At 43.1% G+C, this 14,686-nt stretch overlaps 1 protein-coding gene across 10 annotated transcripts in view; it reads right to left on the bottom strand.

Moving 5' to 3' along the window:
• The window catches only part of LOC119656644 (zinc metalloproteinase-disintegrin-like jararhagin), a 973,582-nt gene that overhangs the window by 377,606 nt on the left and 581,290 nt on the right, over positions 1-14,686 (bottom strand). The gene's annotated exons all lie outside the window — the stretch shown is intronic.

Here is a 14,686-nt window from a genome sequence, read left to right as displayed (position 1 = left end):
GTTCATTATTGTGTCCTGGGGTTTATAATTTCGCAGGTAATCGGCTTATTTAGGTAGTATGTAGTGATCATCATCCTTCATTCCCACCATTCTTCAAACGGCGCCCAACGTGGGATGCGGATATGGGGTGGATATCGCATAGATTGCAGTTGATTATTAGTTGAAACAGATCGATATATTCGATGAGGAGTTGATCCAACTCCGCCATGTTATTAAGATACTAGGAGGAGGGTTTGAGGCAACGTACTCTATACTATCCTCATTAAAACAAAAATAGAATGCTGAGATCAGGGAAAGAGATAAATAGAGTTAGTTGGAGTTATTCCACTGTGCTAAATCCTACCTGATCTCTTTTGGTGACAGGTTCCGCGGCAGGACGACCAAGAAAATGCATACAATGTCGTTACAAACATGATGATGGATTGAGTCACAAGCCTCGGAGAAATGCTAGCACGTCCAACTCAGTCGACGCGGCAGAACGGGCCCCGGTCCTGTCGAGAAATGGGGAAGGGTTCTTGACGCATGGGCGGCGTCAGGACGTAAGCAAGTTAGTCCGAACAAAGAAGATGAGGAGGAAGACGCCATTCCTTGACCGTAATATTTGGGTTATTTTCTTTTAGCTACGCCTCTATGTTGAATTTTATCGCGGCTGCCCCTGTGATGTATAGATTTACAGATCTAGCTTGTCACAAGCCAAAAACGTACCAGGGATTGAATATAATCCTTCCATTTCAGGTGTACAATAGACGTCTTAATTGTACCATTTTTAAAGTTTTATGTAAAACGGAATCTTATTAAAATGGTTTTTCTTTCTGTTTGTCTGTCACACGCATTTTTCTCGGAAACGGTTGCAGCGATTGATACCAAATTTGGCAGAAAGGTGGAAACTGTGAACGCTCGCACATATGGTGAGCAACATCATTCTACGTCGAATTTAAGGAGGGGTTCCAATACATGTAAAAGGGGGTATATTCACCAAATACCCCACATGACAATTGTGGGAAATCAAATGAAAGGTCTAGGGTAGTACTTTCAAAAACTGGTCCTAGATATATGCCAATATATGTCAAAACTTGCGGAGTGTGGGAGGGGGGCGGGGGGGGGGGGGTAGAAAGCGATCATTTTTTTCACAGACACATTATTAGAAATTGCCCAACCGAAAAATCGGAAAAAAATCGAGAGGCTGCCATACTGCCGTTCTATTTAGTTGATATGGCCAAGGAAAAACATTTCCGTCGACTAGAATCAACCATAAGCGCTAAGTTATCTCGAAAAGCAGAACGGGTGACAAAATTTAACGACCAAGTCCACTTACATTTAATTGCTGCCTCACTGAGGCATCCTGTGAGCAAGTGATTGTGGGTCTCTGTGCTAGGTTTAACAAGGTGGGTCGGGTCTATAGACAGTTCACCTCTTCTTTCATTTTCGATGCGAATTTATATGTTTAAATATAATGGTGTTTTGGAGGATTGCTCCAAGGTTGATTTCCCTCATGAAACTCACTGAAATGGGGAAAAAATTGGGACTCGATTGTGCATAGAGCCGAACGTTTATAAATTCAAATGCTGTGATTAAGAAGAGCGGGACAGATTGCATCCTGGACTTCATTCTTCTTATCATAAGGTACGGTATATGGGAAAACGCTCATCTTTCAGGAATCCATTGCTACAGACATCTTTATAGATTACACTCACCACAATCCAATGGGTCCTCACCTTATTTTTCCAAAGGGGTGCTTTTATTAGTAAAAAGAGTTGAAAAACTATGACTAAGGCAAACCCTCAACCAGCAAACCAGTAGAAAATTGGAAAAATCTGAAGTTCGTTTGGAGATTTCGGAGATTAGTTTGAAAAATTCTGCATCAGACTAACAAAATCTATATGAGCTCCACCCTTACCCAGTGATAAAGTGTTGGTATAAAACCTGGCGGTCAAAGGGTAGTATAGGTCCCGGGGCGAAACGTGGATTGGTACCCACGATGGAGCATAAAACCTGGGAAATGCCTGTTGAACCAACACCAACAGCTCTACTACCAAACCCTATCTCCACCTCCACGTGGTGACCGCTGGGAGCTCTTTCTTGACGAAAAGCTGCAGACGGAGAAGGATGAAGGCGAGTCTCCCGCGCCTAAAAACGGGACAAATTGTACCAACTGGTCCTCCAGGTTGGGGGTTGGGTAGGGCTGACAACCCTACACGGAAAACAACCTGTTACGAAGCCACAACAGAAGCCTCGGATAGGACGGATGTTAAAACGACGGACCCGGCAACGACAAAGGAACAACGATTTGCGCATTTTCTCATGGAACGTGCGCTCCCTGTACAGAGTACTTTGAAGCTGATAAGCAGCTAGCCGATACCCTGTCCCAATATAGGGCTGATGTAACAGCGTTGCAAGAGATGCGATGGACAGGGACCGGTTTCCTGGAGAAGAGTCACTACACCATATATTATAGCGGCCATCCAGTAAACCATGTGCTCGGAGTAGGTTTCTTAGTCATCCAAAAAATGAAACCTGCTGTTATCGGCTTTGAAAGTATAAGCGAACGGCTATGCACTCTGCGCTTGCGAGGCAAGTTTAGAAATATAAGCCTCATAAACGTTCACGCCCCTACAGAGGAGACTGCAGAGTCGGAGAAGGATACCTTCTACGAGGCAGTAGAAAGAGCCCTCGAAGCCTGTTCCAGATATGATATCAAAATCATACTTGGGGATTTTAACAGCCAAGTAGGGAAGGAGCCCGTATTCAGGCGACACGTTGGCTCCCATAGCTTACACGAAAAAACAAATGATAACGGACTGCGGACTATTCAATTAGCAGGGTCACACGAAATGGTTGTTGGAAGTACCTGGTTTGCGCGGAAAGCGGTCCACAAACATACGTGGGCCTCTCCAGACGGGACCACTTTCAACCAAATTGACCACGTGTTGATCGAACGCCGCCACCTCTCAGCCTTGATGAATGTCAGAACATATAGGGGGGCCAATATAGACTCGGATCACTATCTCGTTGGCATGGTGCTCCGAGCTCGAATAACAATACCACCTAGAATCCCCTCTGACAATCAGGTGAGAGTGAACACTGAAGCCATCCACAACACAACCCTCCGCGACACCTATAAGAGGGAAATGGATGCCGCAATAACCGCAGTCAATAGAGGACCTGGAGATGAAGCATCAACTAATGATCTTCACAACCACCTGAAGAACGTTATCATGGATACGGCCACAAATATACTTGGCCCCAGCCGCAAAAGGAGTCGGAACGGCTGGTTTGACGATGAATGTAAGCTAGCAACGGAACGGAAGAATGCCGCATACCGAGTAATGTTGCATTCTCAAAGAACGCGGGCACGCGCAGAGACTTATCACGAACTCCGTCGAGCGGAGAAGCGACTTCACAGACGGAAAAAGGAAGCCTGGGAGAACCAACAAGTCTGTGAACTAGAAAAGTACAGGGAGCAACCGCACCAGGCGCGCAAGTTTTACCAACAAGTCAGCAGGATGAAGCCTTATACACCTCGATGCTCATCCTGCCGAGACAAAGAGGGAAATCTGATTTCCGACAGAATGGGCATATTAGAACGATGGGTTGAGTACTTTGATGAGCTACTGAACAACCAGAACATCGGCGAGTTGGAGGTCCCGCCAACTGAAGACGACGGACAAATACTGCCACCACCAAGTTTAGGAGAAACAGTCCGTGCAATTCATCGGCTAAAAAATCATAAGTCGCCAGGAGCCGATGGAATTACAGCCGAATTGGTTAAATATGGAGGCGACCAGTTACACCAAGTGGTTCATCAACTTGTGCTCAAGGTATGGGACAGCGAATCAATGCCTGACGATTGGCAGCGAGGCATAATCTGTCTCATACATAAAAAGGGAGATATCACACAGTGCAGCAATTATAGAGGTATCACATTGCTGAGTACCATCTATAAGATATTCTCCACTATCTTGCTAGGCCGGATAGCCCCATACGCCCAGAACATCATTGGCCCATACCAAAGAGGCTTCACTCCAGGCAAATCAGCAACAGATCAGATTTTCTCTCTGCGGCAGGCGATGGAAAAACTGTTGGAATATGGACAACAGTTGCACCATCTGTTCATCGACTTTAAAGCCGCCTATGATAGCATAGCCAGGGTAAAACTGTACACGGCCATGAGAGAATTCGGTATCGCGACGAAATTAATAAGACTGACTAGGCTGACCCTGACCAATGTGCGAGGCCAGATAAAAGCAGCAGGATCACTCTCAAGACCATTCGACATCAACAACGGTCTACGACAAGGGGATGCGCTATCATGCGTCCTCTTTAACCTGGCCCTCGAGAAGGTGATCCGTGATGCTGAGGTGAATGCAAGAGGTACGATCTTCTTCAAGTCCACCCAACTACTGGCCTATGCTGACGATATCGACATCATGGGAAGAACCACCCGAGACGGTTGTTGTCAGCCAACAGAGCCTACTTCAGCTTACAAAGACTGTTCCGCTCGAAACGTCTCACCATAGGGTCAAAGCTCTTACTGTACAAGACTATGATCTTGCCAGTCCTCATGTATTCCTCGGAAACTTGGGTTCTTAGCAAGAAAAATTGCGAACTCTTGGCCGCGTTCGAAAGAAGAATCCCCCGAAGAATTTTTGGCCCCCTACATGAGGATGGACGATTCCGTAGCCTACACAATAACGAAATCTATGAGCGATACCATGACCGTCCGGTTGTGGATAAAATCCGGCTCAATAGGTTACGGTGGGCGGGTCACTTAATCCGTATGGATGAAGATGATCCCACCCGGAAAGTCTATAAGGGCAATATCTATGGTAGGAAAAGAAGACGAGGCAGACCCTGCCTAAGATGGAGAGATGGCGTGGGCCAGGACGCCAGGCAGCTTTTAGGGATATCGAATTGGTGGACCTCGGCGCAAAACCGGGATGTCTGGAGTTCCTTATTAAGGCAGGCCTAGACCGGATACCGGTTGTTGCGCCGTTGATGATGATGATGATGATAAAACCTTATCGTGGAACATTGAATAAATTCTGAATTTGAAATGGAAAATTCTGATTTTGGAAGGGAAAATTCCGAAATTGGCTTGAAAAATTCTGGAGTCAGTTTGGAGAAAATCTGAAATTATTTGAAAAATTTGAAATTTGATATGGTAAATTCTGAACCAAACTTGCAAAACCTTTCTTTTTTCTTCAGCCTTTGTCCCGTTCACAAGCGGGGTCGGCTCGTCGTGATCGGCTTCGCCATTTGGCTCTATCGAATGCCTGATCTGGGTGCAATCTCGAGGCTTTCAAATCCCCATCCAGCGTATCAAGCCACCGTTGCTTAGGTCTGCCTTTTGGTCGTTTACCATCGACTTCGATGTTCAGACCAATCTTGGCAAGTGAATTCTCGTTTGCACGAATTGCGTGACCATACCATCGAAGACGCCTCTCTCGCAACTTTTCCACGATCGGTGCAACCCCATAACCATCGCGGATATCCTCATTTCGGATGTGATCTAAACGTGTGACGCCACTAGTCCAACGTAGCATCCTCGTCTCCATTACCGCGAGACGCCGTTCATTGTCTTTTATGGTCGGCCAACACTCAGAACCATAGAGAGCGACTGGATGGACGACATTGCGGTAAATTTTAGATTTGAGACGTTCGTTGATACGTCGATCACAAAGGACACCAGTTGTGGAACGCCACTTCATCCAGGTTGCGTTAATGCGTGAAGCAATTTCATAACGCAGCTCTCCATTGGCTGATAGCGTTGACCCGAGGTATTTAAATCGCTCAGATCTGGGCAGATCACTGCCGCTGACAGTGATTGTGCAAAACCTATATATATATATACTGGCAGAATCCGACAAACGTTGTTCTGCCTTTGTATATTTTTGAAAAACCAGCGGATTTTCCTCGGGTGCTGGAATAAGTTAAGCAGTCTGATGATACACATGTCCATGCATTGGTACTGTGCGCTCGTATTCGAGGAGGACGATCACACTCGAGTCTACAAGAGAATCATCTAAAGTGGCTCTTACCGCAAAGCCTCATCGGAGCTTATCCAATACAATGGGAAGTGGGAAGTCAGAGGACCATATGAGAGCAACAATTCTTTGAGGAAGTGTTCTCGTCGGGTTAATTGCGGTTGATTATATCGAGGGCAAAGTTGATTGTGGCCGCGAAAACAATCCAAACAAGAAGAGGGCCGTGAGAGTATGCCTACATGGCTGGTATTCACGTTACACCCCCAACACCTTCATGTTGTGTCTTCGGAAATTGCAGCAGCTTTGATATTTTTGTTCGAAGGTTTATGATTTGTACATTATGTTGTCGAGTTTTTCTATGTCCATAGATGGCAAAAACCTGCGAGACAACTGCTACTTCGATGCGAGAAAATCTGTCAGCTACTATGTTTTCGGTTCCTTTCATGTGTTTGATATTGGTGTAGAATGGACCGATCAAATTTTGAAGGTCACCAAAATCTAGTACATTCATGAAATTTTCTTAAATTTTATTTTCCTTCCCTTGACTAGGGCCACGTATCAATTCCTATTCTCATTTCCATGCGGTAGTTGCTGCATGTTGTCAAATTGCTGGAAGAAAGTAAGCAAGCAGCATCGTCGTCGTCAAAAGCCTTTCTTACAGTTCCAGAAAGACACCCTCGAAACTGACGAATTCTGTGATAATAAAATGAGTTATCCTTCACCTTTTGGACCTTGGAAAGCTTACTAAGTTAGCACCCAATTTTTCAAAGAAAGTGGATTTCATTGGTAAAAAGACGTCACATTCATGGATTGGAGAGGTCTTTGCCACTTTAGTCACAGAGGTGAGGCAGCATCTGATGAGACGCCTCTTCTCTGGAGGGAACCGCAAGTAACCCTGTACCTCTTTGAAAGAGATGCTTAAAAATGCTGAAGATGATCACTGCTGAGTCCATTAGATGGCCTAAAAAGTGCAATAGTCAACCAGGGTTGAAAATTGGGAAAATAAATCCTCTTATTTAACCTTCGCAATTTTTTCCTAAGCCTATGGATAATTAACTCGCCAAATTATGTTTATGATGGTGGGATTGAAAGGTTAATTACATTTGGATATGGCATTTTGAATTACCATAAATCGCACTTCCGCTCATTTCGAAGTAGGAGTAGACTCCTCATCCAAAATGATAATAAACACCGCAAAATAAATACACCATAAAATGACAGGATATGTAATCAACACAAAGTCAGCGCAATAATGCTAAATTGTGGCTATATGGGGAGCCATGGTAAATGCAGTAAACAAGCGGAATACATTCTGTTTCAAAATTGAATTTTCCGTAATTAATATCGCTTCAAAAAAGGTCGGCAAAGCACCGCAAAACACAAAACTTCGTTAAAGCATGATTATGAATTCATTCTGGAAACTTGCTCAATATCATAGAACTAAAAATTTATTGATTAAATCTACGAGGATGCAAAAATAGTTTATTAAATTAGTTGGAAACATGCGAAAATTGTCCCAGAGTTTTTTTCAAGGAAACTTTTTCATTTCATTGTCGTTCAGGGCAAAGTATTATATTTTGTTAGACTATGTTCTAGGTTCAGTGGAATTGGGAATGTCAGTTAATTTTTGTATGTAAAAGTTTTGAAAAAACAAAGCAACGATGGAGGCGGATTTCCACTGGCTGTGGAGGACAGGCTTAATCTATTGTAATTCACCCGAAATCGTCCATGAAAAGTCAGGGGTCATATGTATGAGTTTAAGTTTTCTGGGGGGGGGGGGGCTCTGACCTTTTAAACGATGATGCACTAAAGTGGCTCACGGTGCCTCCGTCAAAAACAAGTGGGAGGCTGCTGCCAAAGATGCAGAGATATTGACAAAGAGGAGCGATGTCCCCTTTAGATTTTAGGTCAAAAAACGTGAGTCCCAAACAAGTAGTAGTTCTAACTCCCTGTCTATTGTGAGAATATGGTGTGTATGTAACTGAAAAAAGTGGCCAAAGCGGAAAGAGGACTGGTAGCAACCCTCTTTCTGGCATAAAAAAAAGGCAAAACTGGAAAAACCAAAAGCTAGATTGTCATCTCAGCCTCCGGCATGAACCTGCCAAGTCATCCTGTAGTGTTAAGGCATCTTTCCCAAAGAGGCTAACCAAAGGGTCAAAATTCCTCACTTAATTGTAATTAGGGTAGTGTTTTGTGTAGCTGCTCCGATTTTGGTCAAATATTATTAGCTATAGAAAAAATTTGTGACTTATCTATTCAGTGTCCCCCACATCCGCCGGGTTTGTGATGAGGCTATGGGTATGCCCAGGTAAATAATGCCGAACATTGTCGAGCTCCGCTTATATTCTTCATTCCACTATGCTTGGGCTAAGCACGCTCCGCACATTTGAAGTTGAGACGGTCGGGCTGCCTCGTTGGCTATTCCTTCGTAATGGTTTCCGTTAGGCCTGGGGCATTACAGGACGATCATATGCTAGAGGTGGGCCTATTTTATTTCATCGGGTTCGTGAGCAGCTAACCAATTGAGCTTATGGGTTTCTTATAACACGAAGTGAATCTGAGATGATGACTATCCGGCTAATATCCTTTTTCCTAGCGAGCTGAATAACCTGACAGATGACAAATAGTTTTGCTGATAGTACTGATCTTCAGGATGCTTTAAGTTGTATAGCCTCTGATATAGGTTTGAGAGCCTTTTCCTCAGAACAAGCAACAAGGACGGCTCCGTTGTATGAGGTCTTCTCCACATTCGGGTTATTGAGTGAGAAATTTGCGAAAGCTATGAGAGTCCTACGCCCCCTTCCCCCATTTCTAAAGAACGATATTGACGGAGTCAGATGTTAAGCGTCAGTCTTACTTAAAGTGGTTCGTTTCTGGCTGTGGATGTTTTCCAAACTCCTCCATGATGAAAATCTTTTGGACGTTGAAAATAAATATTGTTTTTGAATTCTGTGCAAAATATGATTAAAAGAGCGCGTTTCTCCTGGAACAATATTTAAAGTGCAGTTCTCTCATGCACAATAATCACGGCTCTTTCGGTACCCTGTAATATAATTCCATATTTATCCTGGGTTTATCCTGGATTTGCAAAAAAATTCAAGAGACACCAAATTTAATTTAATGGTCTGTTTTATAGATAAGCAAGAGCTCACGCTTTGCCCTACAAGCCTTCTGGTGGAACCAAATATATGACATAAAACTCACGGGACATCTGCATCTGGAACCCTTGCATTACCTCAGCTTCTAATAAGGCAGACGCAAGTAGTTCAAGTTGTAGTCAGAAAAAGCCAAAGATTTTAAAGGGTGTTATCTGGGTACTGATGAAGAATTAATATTTAAAATGGGCCATACTTTCGGCAAAATTGCAAATAGCTTAGAGGTGAAAATCATAGACGAGCGAGGCAAACCGCATGTAGGAGAGTATTTTTATTTTATTGGCTAAAATTGTATTGATGGGAATCGCATGTACTATATTTCGGGAACCAACCTATTCTCTCTCTCTACTGCAGAAGGCATGGGTCGCGAGATGTCAAGACTGAGAAACGTGAATTCCCCTGTGATAACACATCGTCCACCAAGTGTTGCGAGGAAATATGAAAGAATGACAATATAACAGCTCATCGCCACCAACACCACTTAAAAGACCTTAAGAACGGTGTGAAAAATAACGAGAAGGTTGGAAGCGGTCTAGAAGAAGTAGAAAAATAGACAGAAAGTATAAAGTGTCTGGATAAAACGCCTAGGAAAGGTTTGGAAAGGCAAGGCAGAACTGTAGAGCGGTACGATGAAAGGCCAATGTGTCAAGAACTGAGCAGACGGAAGGATATAATGTAGGATGAGAACACCATGGAGATTCCAAAACCGATGGAGAAAAGCAAGTAGTAAAGTAGCTGAAAATGGCAGGAGGAAGCTGGCAAATTGCATGAGAGTACCAGTCACGATATCCGAGTAGTACAAAAAGTGATCAGACATGAGGTAGAAGCGAAACTGCCGAGAAACAGTAGACTATTCAGTGAAAGTCATATGTGAAGATGTAAAATGGCAGGAAGAGACTATGCTACAATGTAGAAAACACCAGGCAGGGTGGGCATACCTGACAGGACAGTGCAAAGCCGGAGGAGATGACTATTCAAGGGATGATAATTCGACAGACGGAAAGTGTGAAGCGATTAATAAGAATTGGAGACCTTTCAGGACGGAGTTAACAACAGGCATATTCGGCTGGGAATCAGGTCACAGTGTACAATCTGTTAAGTACAGTGAACGCAATGTTTCGCCAAGTTATAAAGTCGACGAGCGGAAGCCAAAAGATTCCTCTACTCGTTGTTGTTGAGTCTCTCAGCAACTTATAATCCATTCAGGACATTATATTCCGTGTCCTCTTTAACAATTCCCTGCTAAAAAGCAGGAAATTCTAACCAAATACAAAAATGCTGGAAGACAACTTTGCGGCAAGTAAAAAATTCTGCTGGAGAACAAGAACAAGTTCCTCATCTGCATCCTTTCCTCCCAGAAAACAACAAGATTTCAGTTTGTCAATACACTGAAGCAAGTCTTCTTGACCTAAGGAAAGTTTTCGGTTCCTTATGCCAATATGGATTCGCCATAAAGTTTTCCGAGGTCTTCAACTTCCATCCGCACCTCTGTAAGCTAATTTTGAGCTTTCTAGACGGGCGGAAATCCTTGGTTAATATCTAACAGCATCTTCCCTCCTATACTTACCCCGCCGCCATTACCCAGGGTTCAATGTTTTCTGCAACCCTTTTCTCCCTGTTCATCTCTGACACCCCCAAACCAACTCCACACTCGAATCCTATCCGAATTCTTCAATAAACGGATTACCTTAATTTTTCTGCTTCCGCCAACGACATTTCCCGTGATGAAGCTCGTCCGAATTTTCATTTAGATGAGCTTTACCGATATTTCATTCACTGGAAACTTTCTTTAAATACCGAAACATGAGAATGATGCCGAAAATGTGGAGTGACATCAGAACTTTGTCACTCAAAATTCACGACAATCCTATCATCATCATCATCATCATCATCATCAACGGCGCAACAACCGGTATCCGGTCTAGGCCTGCCTTAATAAGGAACTCCAAGCATCCCGGTTTTGCGCCGAGGTCCACCAATTCGATATCCCTAAAAGCTGTCTGGCGTCCTGACCTACGCCATCGCTCCATCTTAGGCAGGGTCTGCCTCGTCTTCTTTTTCTACCATAGATATTGCCCTTATAGACTTTCCGGGTGGGATCATCCTCATCCATACGGATTAAGTGACCCGCCCACCGCAACCTGTTGAGCCGGATTTTATCCACAACTGGACGGTCATGGTATCGCTCATAGATTCCGTCATTGTGTGGGCTACGGAATCGTCCATCCTCATGTAGGGGGCCAAAAATTCTTCGGAGGATTCTTCTCTCGAACGCGGCCAAGAGTTCGCAATTTTTCTTGATAAGAACCCAAGTTTCCGAGGAATACATGAGGACTGGCAAGATCATAGTCTTGTACAATCCTATCCCAACTGTGAAAGAGGTCACATTCTTCGCAGTGATGAATTACCTTCTCTTTCAAGTCCCTCATATAACTAAGGCACTGAACCGTGCAACCGGTGCTTTCCTTGTAAAAAAATACCCCTACTCCCAAAAAATTACGCTGTTTTGTTATAGGCAGCTTATCCGACCAATCTTGTTTTTGGATTAAATTTTCTGATCCGATAGCGAAAGAATCCGCTTAAAAGACCGCAAAATCCTTCACCATTATGTCAAAATTTGTAGTAATGAAAACCGTTCCAAATACATAGCCAACCTGATCCTTTACGAGTCCTGCTAAACCCCACGTTTCGACGCCTTCCTTGCTCGTCATGCCCTTAACTTTCTGATCAAATGTCAAATTCCTCCATACCAATCCTCTTGTTTTCAATGCAGGCAGATCGAGATTATTGAAGATAATCTTCTTCGGACTCATCTGTTTCCTTAGATGCTCTTATCCCTCCAATCATAAAACCGTCTCTCCGACTGCAAGGTACAGTAGTCTTCTACACCGGCAAATTCTCCGAATGCCAATTTTTTACACCCCCCCCCCCTCAGTTTCCCGATTGCCATCCATCCTACTCCCCCTATTTTTCTCATCCTCGTCCCACCCTTTTAAGGTTTTGTGTTTTGTCCATCTGTTTGTCACACGCATTTTTCTAGGAAAAGGTTAAACCTATTGACATCAAATTTGGTGGAATGGTGGGAATTGTGAACGCACATGCATACAGTGAGTGAAAAAGGGGGATGTAAAATTTTTTTTCACCAAATATAGTCATGTGGGGTATCATATGAAAGGTCTCGATTATTCCTTTTGAAAGATGGCTTCAGTTGTGACATTTAACGTACAAGGTGGGAGGGCGGGGACTGAAAAATGAAACGACTTCAGCAAACTTCGAAAACTGGCAAAGTAAGAAAATTTTCTTCAAGCGCACCAAATTGTGATTTATGGTCATTCTCTTCGAACTTCTCATCATATGCACATAATGTGAAATGGCCGTTGAATAATTAAGATATTCAAAAATAACCGTGTAGAGAGGGACGAGGTTTTTAAATACTACATCTGAGGTTATAAACAAATTACTGAAACCGCAATCTAGCATCTTCTGTGGATTGAGTTTTCTTATCCCATTGACGAAGCGCGGTATACTTGTATAAGGAAAAGTGTTCTGCAGATCAAAAAGTCCTAACTAAATGTCACCGGCCTGAATGGCAATTGTACAAAGGCCATGTCATCTTTAAGAGAGCATCTATTGACTAAATACAATTACACCCTTGATAGTACAATATTCTGCATTGTTGAGCCCATATGACTCGTCCCGATGGTTCTCTCATCGTGCATGCATGTATGCATGTAATCTAGCAAGCATCAACCGAATACTTGTGATGCGATACCTTACCCCGCCCATATTTCTGATCAAACCGCTCTCCATTTGGGAAGGACATACATTATTCAAGGGATAGCAAGCCTTGATTGCGTCTGTCCCATGCCCAAATGCCCATATGTAAATATGGCACTCGCATGTGTATAAATAAATCAAATCAACATGTTCCTAGTCCCAAGGAGCCATCATCGAAGTAACACCACAGAAGCAAATGTAGCAGCTACAGGATTTTCAAGGATATAACTACAGTTCATGCAAAAAGTGAAGGATTATCATTTCATACATTATTTGATGATGATAAATGGAAATAGATATGAAGCTTTTATGGAAGGTGTAAGGAAAAAAAAATATCTATGCGTGTTAATCATGGACATGTTGTATCTGTCCATACAATTTTCATCCTTTTCAATCAAATCGCTTCGAAAATAGAAACTGTTTAAGTCGTAACTGATGGAGGGTTCAAAGTCGGGGCTGTTTGAAGCTCTATGTTAAGTATAATAACTTCATAGCTGTTGAACTAGATCCTTGCGCTCCGACACTCAACATTTCGTTACAAACTGTATTCGAAAATATCTGTAATCCGCATCAACACAGATGGGTCCCAAGCAACTTTTCTCCATCGCTTATACAAACACACAAGATATATTGTATTTATCCTACCAGAACGTGGAAAGGATCATTGAATTGTATTTCCATTTGGGTAACAAGCACATCATATGACACGCTTTCCCGACGGATGAATGTCAATATCCCTACTTCCATTGGCAACAACGGCATCCTTCGTTTCCTCGGTCACTCCAGTCGAATGCCTGGGGGTAGTACTCATTAGCTGTCAAGTTCTGCTGCACTAGCTTCCTCCCACTTTATGCAGCGCTTATGGGCGTCGTTATATGCAGAGTAACATACTTTTCATGGTGTTCCAGTGATCTGCGCTGGTATCAACATTGGCATCCCCCGCATATGCATGACCTTGCCAAAGCCTCAGAACATCACCTTTAATTCTACTCTCTTTGGACAACCTACATACCACCCTCGAAACAACACGTTCTTCGGAGTGGCGTAATCTTATGCAGATTTAAGTGGAACAGGTGATTCCATCCAATTCACGAATTACCATTTTATGCTGCTCCTCGAAATATCTGTTCAAATTTACATATTTTCCACATTGGCCCGAAACGTTTAAACATATATATTTTTGAAGATGAGCCGAAGAGCAAGGATGCGGTGTATGTTGTAGTCGTTTGATTGAATATAAAAATTGATGCCACGAATAAATTTTATAATATTGATGCTAGGCGCTTCCATTGGTGAAGGGGGAGCGGTGATAAGGGTGCCGAAAATGTATGCCATCAAGGTGTGGTGTTAGTTAAACGAATTGATGATGTATTGGGCGATGCGGGGGTGGCTTTCTCTTATCTGAAGTGAGAGGTGACTTAGTACTTTAGATAGGTTGGGGTAGAGGTTCAATTTGCGGAAGTAAATACATGTCGGTGACATATGTTGCCTATTTTTGGAAATACTTATTTTTGTACATTAAAGTTGAAAGAAGTTGGCAGTGCTAAAGTGAATAGTGAGCCTAAACACATCACGTACCACGGATACCGAATGACTATGTAAAACTTAGTAAAATGATAGCAACAATAATAATGCTGGAAATGTTTCTGTGTTAGACCTACACAGGTGGGTTAAGTATATGTATAAAGAGCTACCTGTGACGGGAACTCTTAGAACCTGCCCAACCCACCACCATCTCCAACCCAGACTTCCTTGAGTTCGCCAGAAAGT

Source organism: Hermetia illucens, chromosome 5, assembly GCF_905115235.1.
Source record: "Hermetia illucens chromosome 5, iHerIll2.2.curated.20191125, whole genome shotgun sequence".
Lineage (NCBI taxonomy): Eukaryota > Metazoa > Arthropoda > Insecta > Diptera > Stratiomyidae > Hermetia > Hermetia illucens.
Note: the sequence above shows the minus strand (reverse complement) of the source record. Positions and strands in the feature narration are given on the sequence as shown.